The sequence below is a fragment of the Pteronotus mesoamericanus genome, unplaced genomic scaffold, assembly GCF_021234165.1.
Source record: "Pteronotus mesoamericanus isolate MK-2021 breed Mesoamerican mustached bat unplaced genomic scaffold, CSHL_Meso_final scaffold_174, whole genome shotgun sequence".
Lineage (NCBI taxonomy): Eukaryota > Metazoa > Chordata > Mammalia > Chiroptera > Mormoopidae > Pteronotus > Pteronotus mesoamericanus.
The window spans coordinates 19,528,888-19,543,120 of NW_026555309.1; the positions used below are offsets into that span (position 1 = coordinate 19,528,888).

Sequence of the window (14,233 nt, forward strand, 5' to 3'; positions counted from 1 at the left end):
GAGAGAGGAAAACATCAATGTGTGGTTGCCTCCTGCATGCCCCCTACTGGGGGACCTGGCTCATAACCCAGGTATATGCCCCAGACTGGGAATTGAACTGGCAACCCTTTGGTTTGCAGGTCGGCACTCAGTCCACTGAGTCACTCCAACCAGGGCAACATCGGTTTTTATAAATCTTTTCTGCTCTCACTAATTTAACTTAGTACAATATTCATACCCAGATCAGTGATTAGCTCAGTTTAGAACATACTTCTATTACATTAAGATTTGAAGCTGCAGCTCTTTCCAGAAAAGTTAAGCTTTTGGGAAGGTTAAAAAACAACTTTCTTTAAACAAGTGTCTCAGATTCGTAATGCAAAAATAAACATGAGGTATGTAGATGCCCTACAGAAATGCATCACGTTAAAAAAAGCAAAATCATACAAAAGGACAGTTGATTATAAATACGTATATAAAGATATTATAGTGTTCTATCATCTTTACTTAATATGACAATCATCACTGAAAACTGTTTTTAAGTTTCTTTTACTTCCTAAGTCAATGATATCTTTACTTAAAATACAATGTCACAAAGAGATAAAATATTTGATACCCAATTAGAGTCAGCAATGGTGACAGAAATCTAAATGTCAATTATTTGAATATATCCACAGAAACATGAGTATATTATGTGCAGATATAAGAAAATCTGGGTTCTTATATATGCATATAAGGGACTGCTATACCAAGTGGTTTTGTGGCTTTAGTTCAGTAACAACCTCTCTTGTATCATCTATAAAACAGAGAAAACACAATTGTAGCAGAGATATTGTTACATACTCACCTGTTTCATTTTCTTCCTGAGGACACAGAAGAACTACATTTCCCATTCCACTTGCAGCTAGATACAGCCATGTGTCCCCAGTCCTGGCCAATGCAACGTGAGCAAAATGATGTGTGGCCTTTCCAAAACTGGGCCCTAAATCATTGTAAATATCCTTCAAGTTCTCTCTCTTCTCCCATTGTCTGGCTGAATGTAGTATTTCTAGTGTTAACTCCAAGCAGGCCTTAGGGGACAGCTGAGGCACAAGATGTAAGGAATGTGGACCCCTAAGTCATCCACACAATTCTTTCTGTGAAGTGAGAAATGGACTTTCATTGTGTTCCACCATGAGCACTGGGGGTTGTCTATTTCAGACACAATTATCTTACCCACCTAGTAGGGGGAAATAAAATTAGATAATAATTTAGAGTAGTTTGGAGGGAAAATATTTTAAATACTATATAAATATGGGTAAGATAGTATATATTTTATTCAGAGACTAAAGTATGGAATTTGGAGTCACAAAGTGTTGGGTTCAAGTTCAGCTTCTTACACTTACTAGCTAGCTGTGTGACAGAGGGTTAAATTACTAAGAGAGTGTCTTCAGCTGTAAACTAGGAATAATAATAATAATGCCTACAGTTCATATGGAGTAAATAAAATAGCATCTTTAACAATCCAGCATAATATAGGATTACATAAAATAGTATTAACTACAATAGCAGCTATAAAGAATTCAGCATAAGGTATGGCACAAATGTAACTAAACTATTTACTGGATAAAAGTGTTGGAAGGATTGTCACACTTAAGATTAGAAATAAAATAAAACAGAGTTGACTCAGAAATGGCTTTTCTAATGTAATCAGAATAGTCAGCTACTTGAGGTTTGAAATACATCATTACAGAACATGAATTTCTCTAAGGTACAATAAATGTAACTGTTTTCAGCCTTATGCTTATATAGCTCTAAATCTACCTTGAGTGGTATTTTTAATATTAAAAATGGGATAAATAACTTCAACTCAACTACTTTTAAATGGAGGAAGAGAAGGTAAATTCAACAGATCATTAGTATAGGCAAGTACCAGTTTCCAACAAATTTTCTCAGAAGGGAATGCCTACCAAGACTCAAATATACTACCCCGAGCTCTAAGATAGTTTCTATGATCTCCCAGAAGCAGAAATTAATTGTTCAGAATAAACTATTTCTATATGTTACACAACCTCCCCAAAGAGAAAGTTCTTGAACCGCTTCACAAATATGCATCTGACACATTTACCTGTTTAAGCCTTTTCTTGATTGGGAGGTAGAACAAAATGGTATTTTGTGGTTTTAATAAAACTATTACTCAATCCATTACAAAAAAGTAAGCTGCTGCAGAAAAAAAAGGCATTATTCATTCCATTTTTTTTTTCAATAAGAAAGAGATTAAAAACATTTTGGCCAGTTCATTCTAGGCCCTCTTTATTCAGCAGGGCAAACGATACGCCAAAAGGGAAACAGTGGAAAAAGCAGAATGAGAAATGCCAGGTATGATGGAGTGTCCAGAGACATGAGAAAATTAATTTTAAAATAGGTTTTAAAAAAACCTATCTAGCTGTCAAAATTTTTTTTGAACTGGTTAGAATACTCATTACTACAGATCAACAGAAAAGATATGCTATCCTAGCCTGACATCTTAGCCACGTCTGTCTACTTTTTTTAATTCAATTTCCTTATTTGATAGCTGAAGTGACTGGATCAGATAATGTCTAAGCAACTTAGTTCTAAAAGACTACAATTCTAAAATACAAATATATAGTTTTAACACATAGCATACTCTAGGGTTAAAAGTGGACGATTAAGATTTTCTGAGATAAATAATTTTTCTTTTAAAAAATCTATAAATTTTCTCAAGTGTTAGTATATATTTTTTTGCCTTAGTATATCCAGTGGAATGGATATAATCTTTGCACACTAAATTTTACAAGTTGCATTATTAATCTGAATAATCCTATTTGGGTAATTACTGGTATGTATGAAATGTTTGGGCTAATTTTGTCCTAACCACTTTTTCTGGAAGTTTTTTTAAATAAAAATTATTGATAATAGCTGCATCCTGCTTCTCCTATTTTGGAAGTTCATCTGCCTCTTTCTCCTAAAGAACATGAAGGGTAAGGGAAGAGGAGACCTCTGGTAGGTAAATCATTGTGTGCATTTAATTTTATGATGTACGTACATAAGGACGTAGAGCACAGGATGGAAGAGCTCTTTTGTAGAAGTCCTAGAAACTATTTTTAAAATTTTCTTCAAATTATAAAGTAATTTTCAGAAGGAATAACATCTTGGGAAATAAGAGGCAGCATAAGCAAAACAAATGTGTCTATTTTCCTTTGGTTACACAGCATTCACGTACTCTCTCTAAATATGCCCCCCAAAATAAGATAAAAACTGAAACATGAATGAAGTATTTATTAATTTAATAGGGGAATAAAAGGGAATATTTTCTAAAGAAAATAGAAGAATCTAAGTTAAGAATTACACAAGGAAACAATCATAAAAGTTATTGTTATGGTTTTCTGATTAAGAGTTCAAAAGAAATAATGGGTTTAACTATAATTCTACAACATACTATAAAATTAGATGCATTAGATATTTAACCATAGACTCCCGTGAAGCATCAACCCAAAGACCAATTTGAAAAATCAGCAATCAAGACCCCGTGGGTGTCTTAAATAAATAATGGAGATACAAAGAATGAAAGGGCTACAAACCTGGAAGTATTTCACACATACCAGTCATGCACTGGTGCGTCTGCACCTGTGAATACCCATTTGCTCTTCTCAGAACACTGCACCAACTTTATTTGGCTGTGGAACCTATCCTTCTGGTGACACTGGTATTCTAATCTAACCTGTACATTTTTAAAAGTGAGGAAATTATAGCTTATGGCTACTGATCCCTATATATCACCACTAGCCATAGGAGTCTACTTCAGTTTATAAAATTCAAAATTTTTTAAATTTCAGTTCCTAACTTGACTAGTCACATTTCAAAAGCTTGATAGCCATATGTGGCTACTGGCTACCATACTGGAGAGTACAAGTTGGGAACCTTTCCATCATTGTAGAAAGTTCTATACTGAACAGCAGTGGTCTAGAGATTATTTGATTTATCCACATAACTAATGTGGCAAAGCTAAAGCCTCAGTCCTCTTTCTACTATCTTATTTCCCCAGACTAGACCATCACCTGGTTTCTTTTTTAAAAAAATTAAATTTATTGGGATAACACTGGTTAATAGCATTATATAAGTTTCAGGTATACAATTCTATAATACAGCATCTGTATATTATGTTGTGAATCATCTGGTTTTTGAATGATCATATCTGTCCTTTTGTTAAGATCTGCTTACATTTGGTAATATTCCATTTGCTTCTGAATGATAAATAAATTTCAAACTTTGCATGGCATTCAAAGCCTCCCACAATCTAACCCTAGTCCCTCACCATTCTACAGGAAAACCACATTCTAAACAACTGATCTATTAAATGTATCAACAAAATACAGTTTCACCTCCACGATTTTTCCTAAGCCCTTGTCTTTGCCTGGAGTGTTCTTTTTCATCTTCTCTGCTTATCTAAAGTCCTGCTCTTTTCTCAAGGTCCAACTCCTATCTTATCTCCACAAATCATTCTAGGTATTTTATAAATAAACTACTAAAAATTGTTTCATAATTTTACAAAGAAATTTACAATTTTCTGAATACTTCATCTAAGTATTTTATTGCAATTCTTTGCTAGAATTTGGAAAAAAATTAAGCAGAGTAAAGGAAATGAGGAGTGTGTGTATGTCTCGTACTGATTACAATTTTTAAAAGGGTGATCAGAGCTTACTAAAAAGATGGCATTTAAGCAAAGACTTGAAGGAGGGAAGGGAAGGGAGTTAGCTATGTGGAAATCTGGGTAAGGAACACCCAAAGCATAGGGAACAACCACTTCAAAGGTTCTATGGCAGGAGTGTGCCTGAAATGCTCAAGGAATAACCCAGAGATGAGATGTGGCCAAAGAGGAATGAGCAAGGCAAAGAATATAGGTCAGGGTGTAAACGGGCCAGGTTGTGTGGGGCTTTATAGGCCACTGTAAGGACTTTGGCTTTTATTCTAAGTGAGATGAGAAAACTTTGGGGGCTTCTAAACAGACATTTGAATAATTTAAAAAGGATAATTCTGGTGTTAAGAATTGAACGGACAGAAAGAGGCGAGGGCAGTAGCATGGAAAACAGTTTCAAGGCTACTGAAATAATCGAGGAGAGAAATGATGATAATAAAAAATGTTTTGATGCATGTTTTGAAGGTAGAACAGATAGGATTTCCTGATGGGTTCCAAGAAGATTTTGTCCTGATTAACTAGAAGGCTAAAACTGCCAGTCACTGAAATAAAGAAAGCTGTAAAATGAACAAGTTTTAGGGAGAAGCTAAGAGCAGTTCATATTCAGATTTTCAATTCAGTTTGAGATGCCTCTTTTATCTTAGGTGGGAATGTGTATCTAAATACCTGTTTGACAAGCCTGGAGTGCAGGAAAAATGTCTGGCCTAGAGATAGAAGTTTGGGAGGTGTTATACAGATGGTGTGTAAAATCATGACTGAAATCACCAGAGTAAATATAGAAGGGTTAAGGACTGAGCCCCTTGGCATTCCAACATTAATACATTGGGGAGAAGAGGAGGATCCAGTAAGGGAGATAGAAAAAGTGGAAGGGGTACCTTATAGGAATTATACCTTCAGTAGACAAAACTGGTTGGTCTTTCCCCGTAAGTATTTTACTTGACCACCCCCCATCCAAACATAAACCATGTCTTAAGAAGTCAAGAACAAAGAAGGGTCAAATTGGAAGTAGTAAAGAAATGATACAAAAAAAATAGTATCTTATAGGATATAACCTTTTTCCTTAGGCCTATTGAAACCTGAAGGTATTACGATACTTCCGATATTTCTAAGAAAGGATTAGAATTCTAAAGGAAGGACTGTCTAGTCTCTGATAGTCACAATGCAGGATATGAAACACACATAAGCATAAATCTTTGGCTTACTAAAAACTTTTGAGTGTATATTAGTTTCCTGTGGCTGCTGTTCAAAAAAATTACCACAAAGTGGGCAGCTTAAGACAACAAAAATTTATTTTCTCATAGTTCTGAAAACTAAAAGTCCAAAATCCAGAACAGCCATGCTTTCTTTTGGGCCTGCAAGGGAGAATCTGTTCTTTGCCTCTTCCAGCTTCTGTGACTGCAAGCATTCCTTGGCTCATGGCCACACCACTCCAGTCTCTGGCTCCATGGTAACATTGCCTTTTCCACTTCTTTGTATTCTTCTGTATGTAATTTCCCCCTGCTCTTCCCTAGTAAGAGCAACTTACCATTGGATTTTGGACCCCAGATGATCTCCTCATCTCAAAATCCTTAACTTAATTGCACTTGCAAAGACTCTTTTTCCAAATAAGGTATCGTTCACAGGTTCCAGAAATTGGGATGTGAACATATCTTTCTGAGGGCCATCATTCAACTATGATTCCAGATGTTTTTGCTAAGGACATCAGTAGAGTGTGTTTTGTCTATGCAAAAAGCCAAAGGACATTCATCCATTTAAAAAGTTCTTCTTTTATTTTTAAATAAAGGGTGGGGCTATAGGAAACTATCTATTTGATTTTACTATGTATATGATTTGGTTATATTTGGCTTTACACAACTGTTTACTGCGCAACCACTGCCACATTGGTTTGGACAAAATTAGTCACTGTGCTACATACATCACATATTCTGTGATGACAGGCTTTTCTAAATGATTGTTTTACTTATATACACTTTCAGTGCCAATGTCCTCTTTCCTCTTTATTTCATGATTTTGATTTAAGGATCACACAAATAAAAACTGAAGAAGCATTCAGACAATAAATTCAATAGATCAGAAATTTAAAATCAGAAGATCAGAAGAAATTAATACAGAATGTGCTTGAACAGACCTAATTACCTCTCCTGATCCTACTGGGTTGGCCAAAAAGTCCGTTTAATTTTTTTCTGTAATATAAAAGATACATTTTTCATTTTCACCAATAACTTTACTGATTTGGATATTATGAGTATGTTGGCTATCTTCTGCTATTGGCTTCTAGTGAGTACAGGCCAGGGGTGCTGCTAAACATCTTCCAACGAATAAGATGGCCCCACAGCAAAGAATTATTTGGACAAAATGTCAATTGTACAAGAAACTTTGCAAACTAGTTTTGACATGTTGGATCAGTCACAGTACCTCCTCCATACACTGCACAAATCTTTTTCTGTATTTCAGTTGCAGTTTTACCTTCCTTGAAACAATAAAGCATAATATGTCAAAATGTTGCATATCTTCTTCCATCTTCTATATTAAAATGGCTGCACAAAAATTCACTAATTTTGATTATTTTTAAATACACAGATAGAACAGCTATTCCCAGTACAATCTAATAAAATTGTTTCAGATGAAGTTAAAGACAACTAAGCACTATTAGAACCTTCATACAGAAAAAAATGTAATGGACTTTTGGGCCAACCCAATGTACACAGTCTGTCCAGAAGATATCCAGCCATATAATATGAAAAATAGACACATTAATTGAAGATGACACAAGACTTAAGAAACATCGTACATAGGACAATGACGCCTCAGTCCCCTTCAAAGTAGGCATCTTGGGACCTCACACAGTTCTTCTAATAGCCATCAGCCGCCCTGTCGTATTTTCCTGAATCTCATGGAGTATGAAATCCCTTTCTTTTCAAAGGTGATTTTAGTTTTGGGAAAAGCCAAAGTCGCAGGGTGCCAAATCTGTACTGTATGGGGCTGAGTCACCTGAGTGATCTGAAGTTTCACCAAAAAAAACAACAACAAACCCCCCCCCCCCCAAAAAAAAAACACCAAAAAAGCAAAAAACCATTGCATGAGATGTGATGCATGAACAGGCGTGTTGTGATGAAGCTGCCAATCATCAGCTGCCCATAGCTGTGGCCTTCTGAATCATCTGAATAATTTCTGCAGAGGAATGTTCAAACTTAAGGCAAAATCTGATGCAGATTCGTTGCTCTACTCACTCAGTCATTTTGAATACAACGGCCACACAGTTCCCATGCTCACTCAACAGTGAAGTTGTCATTGTTCACAAAAGTGCATTCCAGTCCACTCTCCTTGGCTGCTAGGTTATACTGATTTCTCGCAAACCATTCTTGTTATATTAACAAGAGCTGGACTTTTCCGGACAGACGTAAGTTACAAGAACATCTTGTATTAATTATGCATTATAATTGATTCCAATGGGAGAGTTAACAGGACCCTCATATGCAATAGTCCCATGGGGACTTATTCCTCTGTTTTTATACTGAGACTTGTTACTAATAATGAAAAAAATATCCTTGTAACAGTCTTGAGTAGTTGAGTGTTTCAGAGGTATAATTTATACTAATCCAGTGAAATAGATGATAGAACAAAATTCTCCCTCATTTTATGTACAGGGAAAGAGAATGAAGCACAGTCATTTTGGGGAAGTTGTTAAACCGACAGATGTCAGCTATCCTGGCTTTCAATTCAACTAGATAATTTCAGTTAAATGACATAGGTGCTTCTGTATTTGGTCTCAAAAGATAAAGAAAAAGAATTCTGTAGAATGGAAAAAACATTTTACACAAAATGTCCCTAGAGCCATGCTGTCCAGAGTAAGCATGTACTGGCTTGAAGTATGAATAAAAGAATGTAAAGTCATCATCCACAAGTACACACTAAAATAGTATTTTGAATGTGCTGTTAAATATATTCTGAAAATTAACTTCACTTGTTCCTTTCTATTATTCTAGTGTGGCTAATAGAAAACTTCAGATTACATTTATGACTCCCATTATATTTCTATTAGATAGCCCTGCTGTACAGAAAACTAGGAAATATTTTACATTATACATATTTTATTCAGTTAGCTAATACTCATTCAACACCTATTATTGTTAGGATTTAGGGTAAGTGCTAAGACCTTAAGAGTGAACCAAGAGAATGGCCCCTGCCGTTATAAAGTTTACATTATTTCCTACATGTCTACTGCACGTCATTTGTGATAATGCGTAAGAATAATTTAATTTAGGATATATTATTATGCTATGTAATATTGATCTAGAAGCCTAATACTACCACATTCCCAGTAGCTTCTCCTTGTTCCTTGCTACTTTCCTCTAGTTTGCTCCCTGCTTATGGCTCACCTCTACCAGACTGTCTCATCAACTGGCAACCTGCCTGCTATTCACATTACAGCAGAGCTATTTACACTTTCAGGGGTCTCCAGAGAAGAGCAGAGGTTGCAAATGCTAAGTGTACATAATTTTAAGGGGCCAAATCGTTTTGTAAACCTAAAACTGATTTTTGAAGTTTTTTTTGGGGGGGGGGCTTAAACAAATTAGGGTGATTTTGAGCAGGCTTTTGCTTAATAATTAAATGTACAAACTTATTTGAGTGTTAAAAAAACTCATCAGTTTTGTCCTACTGAGGTTTTCACAACAGAAAATTCTTCCAAATAGGACTTCTAAAACAAATTAACAAGTAGTATATCTCCAGTAAATGATTTTTAAAACAAAAAACTAGGTAACATCAATAGGACAAGAATATATAATGCTTTTAAGGCTAATGGCCTAGCTTTCAAGAAAATATAACCAATAAACAAAATAGTATTTCAGATTTCATTGACAGCTACAAAGAAAGCAATACAAGCAAAAACTACTTTATCAAAAGATGCCAATTTTTCCCACTTTAATATAGAAAGTATTACTGACACATGATAGGTATTGAGAAACAAATGAAGTACCCAAGTTATAAACACCCAAAATGATTTCACTGCAATTTTTTTGAAGTCCACCACCATCTGACATACAGATGTGGTTAGCAAAGAAATATTAACCCTCAATTTTCAGTTGTGCAGGTGTAGTTACATGTATAGTTGTTTCAATGTTATACATCTTCTGTCAGCTAGCAAAGAACTGATATTTTATGACTTAAAAAAACTAAAGAAAAATAATAATTACTCCTGATTGTAGAAACAAAATCAAATAAGGAAAACTTAGCTATTAACTATAAATAACACGATTAGCAATTTGCTAAAAAGGAGAGTCAATCCAAAATCTTTAAGTTAAAGTATTTCATATGTGATCACAGGTCCTTTCAGATCAGCACTAAACTCTACTACTGCTAGTTTGTCAAAAACAATGGAATATGCAGTCAAATATAAATTTAGAAATTCAACTTTTCTTGGCTTTCAGCCCCAAATGGCCTAATTTTTATACTGGCCTCAATCAAGAGTATAAATAAAGCTTAGTCAGTATGAAATCAGCTAATGACAATCAATTGTCACTTCGTAGTAATATCAGTTAAAAAAAAAAAAACAATTTTCTAAGGTTTCCATTATAACCTGAGTGGAGAAGAATAGGAGGAGATAATTCAGATGTATATGCAACAAAATTTACCCCCACCTTACTCTATGCCCTACAAATGACTTGGGACTTTTACATTATCACAAATATTTGTCTTCCCTCTTGCCCCTGAAAAACTCAGAAAACCACATTTTTTAATACTCAGTGCCCTCCAGATTTAATAAAAAGGGGGGGTGGTTATGATTAGAAACAAAAGAATTTCTGTAACAACGCTATATAAATATTTAACATAAAATAAGACCCTGCCATAATATACAAGATTGTTTCAAATCTTAAAAAAAAAAAGTGTGCTTCAAATTACCTATATCTAATTCCACCTAACAACCCCAAAAGAACAAACAGCATCTTTCAATCCGTTCCCATTAAAGAGAGGTGACACCAAGCGCCTTACATTCACAACTACAAATACTACTTTGTAACTCCCCTATTTCAAACTTGTGAAGTGTATTTATTTTCCATTAAGATGCTGAGGTATCTTTAAAAACAGCTACTAATCTTACTACCTTTCATATGTTAGGTAGAAAAAAATATGATTTCACTTAGTAAAGTAAAAAGGCACCCAAAATTCTACAAATCAACACCAAAAAAAATTTTTTTATAAATCCAACACTGTTTAGATGACAGTAAACTGGACTGTCATACACATACACTCTAACTCCCAACTGAGGCACCCCCCAAATGAAGCAACAATGTTTCAAGTGGCTACTACTTGGAGACTAGAAATTGGGTTGTATTTCAACTCCTAAAATAATGTTGCAGTTTTAGAAGTTAATCTTACTGGAATCCTGGGAAAAGTTAATAGATACTTAAAACAAACAAACACACACTATTGTTAGTTGCCAGATAAAACTTATCCTCAGAAAGCCACCTTACAGTGACATTAAAATAGTTTCCTTACAAATACATTAAATTTAAATTTCAGTTGTATTGTATACTGCAACAAAAAGGAGACTATTTAACAAATAGGATGTTTTTATTGTTGTATTGCATAATTTGGTTTAAATCCCAAGACTTAATCTTAAACCTTTACCATGGAATTGCATGTAGTAAGGGAAGAACATTTGAAAATAAGAGTTAATAGATCACTGCCATTTTCTAAAGAGAGAAATATTTACATTTTAATTCAGTTCAGACAGCTGGGTGTTAAGGAAGCAGAAACAAATACGGTAGTAGCTTGCACTATAAAAAGAAGTAGTAAGAGTCGCATTAGAATGCAAAACTGAAAATGAAATTTAGGGATATCATCTGACTTCAAGTAACCAAAAGGGTCAAGGAATCATGTTAATACATAAATATAGCCATATTCTTAGCCGCAAAAAGAAGTGGAATGAAAAGATCACAAACATTTTAAGGCAACCTGTCACAAGAAAAGGTTACTTTATGCCTCCACTGTTTACTAACATTTAAAACCAGCATTTCCAGCCAACTTGGGTTTGAAAATTAGAGGCACTTAAACGCTGTCCTTTCCAACGTCAACCCAACAAAATGTTCTGCAACATTTTCAGTAGTAAATAGCAACCAGAATAAAGCATCCTTCGTATATCTCTAACTTAAAAGGCCAACAGGAAAATAAATAAATAAATAACACCTTTCTTTCTCCCACGTATAGCCTGAACCACTCTCTCCTCTCCTTTATTTACTGCCCTTGTCGTGGGGTTAATGAACCCTAAACTTTTCTTCCCATTAATGGAAACGGGGAAAGAGCAATGGCAGAAGGGAACTCAGATACCAGGAAAACTGTAAAAATAGTGGCATTACTTGCTGGCTGTAGGCTGGGAACTCCCTGAAGGTTTGGCAGAAGGGAGACAATCCTGGAAGACCCCTATTAACACATACTTGACCCCAAGGCTAACACCACTTTCATAGGTAGAACGTCTGCTTTTGAAGGAGATGACAGTCTTGGATGGCAGTTTTCTCGGGTGAACCTTCGCTAGAGCATGCCTCTCTTTCCATAAGGCCCCCGGCAGCAGGGGTTGCGGGGCGCTGGCCCCGGACCCGATTTGCAGCCAGGCCCGGAAATCGGTCCCGTTAGAGCCGATTTCACCCATCAGGAATGCGCTCCGCCCGCGCCGCCTCCCCGCGGCGGCCGCCCTCGGTGTGGCCCGTTTCGGGGGCCGGGGAAGTGCTGGAGGGGAGCGCTGCCTCAGCCCGTCACAACACTGCCGGGTCAGCCTCCGTCTCCACCGGCTGCCAGGTCAGGGCTCAAGGCGGATCCCACGCTCCGCCCCAGCCCGCGCGGCCACCCGGGGCCGAAGCCGGAGCGGGAGACGTGGAACCAGACCGAGGCCGGAACCCCCGGGGCCAGAGCCGGCTCCAGCCCCGTACTGAACACGAGAGGGGGCGCCTTTCCCGTGGGATTTCCGAATCCATTTCCGTCCCGGGGAGGGGCGCGAAGGCAGTGGCGGGCCAGAGCGCCTCGGATCGGAAACGGGAGCCGCCCCTGCCCTCCAGCTCCCAGGCGTAACCTCCTTTCGTGCCCTCCCGTACCTTCAACTCCTAGGAGAGGCGGCAGGCACTAGGCTGCGCGCGAGCAGGCCCATCTCGTAGCGGCAGCGGCAGAAGCCCGACCAAGTACGGAGGAGGGTCCCTCAGACCCGCCGAGGCGCCTCTCAGCTGGGGCGGGGGAAATGGAGAGGAGGGGTCCCGACGGCCGCTTCCCCGAACTCCTCCTCCGCAGTTCTGTCTTGACGGCTGTTCCCGGGAACCAACGCCGCAACTGCCATTCTCCCCCTCCCTCAGCCCCCGCTGTCTCCGCCTCCTCCCCCTCCCACTCCTTCCTCCCGCCCCCGCCCCGCACCGCCCCGCGCCGCCCCGCCCCGCCCCGCCCCGGCGCGCCGCCCACGTGCCGTACGTCATGGCGTCACGCCCACCAGGCCCGTCGCGAGCTCCTAGGGACGCGTCCTATAGCACACGCACGTTCACCCCCCACCTGTCCAGGGTTACCTGGCCTGCGACCTGGCTGTCCTGGAGCGTGGCCGCCGTAGGGCTGACTGCAGCCCTTCCTGCCACTGAGGCTCGTGGGGCTTCGTCTCAAGCTAGCCGGGCTGTGGGGGGCAGGTGTTTCCTCCAAGGACGGATGAGGCGGCCCCTGACGTGAGGGGAGGTGTTAGACTTGGGGACTCTCTGGCTTTTCGCATTTAACACGCCATTACGTATTCATTCCTCTGTTCTGTGGTTTACCTGCTAGAGTGGCACCTCCGGGGAGAGCCAGGCAGGGATGTTGCGGCGAGTGGCTGCGTCTCTCGGCTAGGAAATGTTCTTCCCCGCGAGTGGCGGCGCACCCTACCCCCACCCTCCGCTCTTTTTAGTTTTCAGAGACCTCAGTCTTCCGCGGGGGCTGCTAGGAGCAGCGCTTAGCCACAATTTAACGCCCTCTTTGAGGTTTCGGAGAGTATTTTCCGCTTACTTCTTTCCCCTAATTTCACGCAGTCGTTTAAGTATTGAGAATTCCTATTTCAGTCCTTATTGATACATTCGGAATTGGTTTAACTTTGTGTTCCATTCGCTCACGTTCTGAAGCCAGTTCATACACCTTTGAATTCTTTAGCCTACACGTAACTTGGTATCAATTCTTAGTTGAATAAACATTCGGTCCAGACCTGGTCTATTCCCTCCTAGTTTGTTTCTCTTCAAGATTTAAAGTTACTCTTCCTTAGAATACTGGGACATGGAATGTGATAGATACTGGACAGAATGTCCATTTGCCATCTGTTACCTAACTAAATATATCACCCTTTCTATCCTTGTTTTAGTGTGTCTAATTTAAATAGAAACAAACCAAGGAGCCATGCACGGTCTTTCAGATGATACTTGATATCTTTGGTAACCCAGGAAATGTTTACCAATTAGAAAACTAAACAAGCAGGCAGTTTAGGTCTATGTATCTTTAGTCACGAATCTTAAAGGAAATAATGAAGGGCATGTTGTTGTTTTTTTTTCATATATTGGAAAATTTTAAGCT

General features: G+C 38.4%; 1 protein-coding gene across 1 annotated transcript in view; it reads right to left on the bottom strand.

The window, feature by feature from the left end:
- RNF19A (ring finger protein 19A, RBR E3 ubiquitin protein ligase) overlaps positions 1-12,994 on the bottom strand; it is a 45,788-nt gene extending 32,794 nt beyond the window's left edge. Inside the window, exon 1 of the mRNA XM_054590318.1 lies at positions 12,760-12,994. The gene's annotated coding sequence lies outside the window, so the exon portion shown is untranslated. The remainder of the gene's footprint in view (positions 1-12,759) is intronic.
- Positions 12,995-14,233: the final 1,239 nt, after the last annotated feature.